Source organism: Camelina sativa, unplaced genomic scaffold, assembly GCF_000633955.1.
Source record: "Camelina sativa cultivar DH55 unplaced genomic scaffold, Cs unpScaffold04539, whole genome shotgun sequence".
In the NCBI taxonomy this organism is placed as follows: Eukaryota; Viridiplantae; Streptophyta; class Magnoliopsida; order Brassicales; family Brassicaceae; genus Camelina; species Camelina sativa.
In genome coordinates, this window is record NW_010925633.1 from 1 (window position 1) to 637 (window position 637).

General features: G+C 35.6%; 1 long non-coding RNA gene across 1 annotated transcript; it reads left to right on the plus strand.

The window, feature by feature from the left end:
• LOC104774677 lies at positions 1 to 637 on the plus strand. Its single transcript, XR_765444.1, has 4 exons — positions 1 to 85; positions 237 to 317; positions 426 to 459; positions 610 to 637. It is a non-coding gene; the product is annotated as an uncharacterized LOC104774677 (long non-coding RNA).

The following is a 637-nucleotide window of genomic DNA, read 5'->3' on the forward strand; positions in this document are numbered from 1 at the left end:
GGGACAAGAAGTTTCAATGGTTTCTGGATTAGGTGAAGGCACATCCCGTAGAGCTCATTGCCAGCTAGGTTCTCCCATTACAAAGGTAACTCCGGTTATTGTGTGTTAAAGACTGTGTTTGATATCTTACTCTCTGTCGTGAAGCTTATTGATCACATACTGACCTGTTTTTCACTACTGTTTCTTCAACTTGTATCACTCACTCTTTGGTTTGGTCTTTCAAATTCTCGTTGCAGGTTATTCTTAATATTCATCCTACTGGATTGTAAATTCCTGTTTGAGCTTTCCGGTCTCCACATGCGCGCTACTATAATAATGTAAGTGACTTTTGTTTTCTTTTCTTTTTTGCTCTACCACTTACTTTATTTTTGAATTTGTTGTCATCTTTCTTTGTCCTAAAGCACGATACTATTGCTTATTTGCAGGTCTTCCATGGCTGTAATGACCAAACTGATATTGGTATGTTTATAATTGCAATCACTAATGATTAGTGTATAAACGATTAAACCCTTGTTTGTTTTCATGATTACAACTTGGTCCCTTCAATTAACAAATATTTTAAATTCATCCCTTTTTTTTTTATTTTGGTGTGTTTCTATTTGCGTATAGACGACGTAACGGTAACATGCTGCTGAAT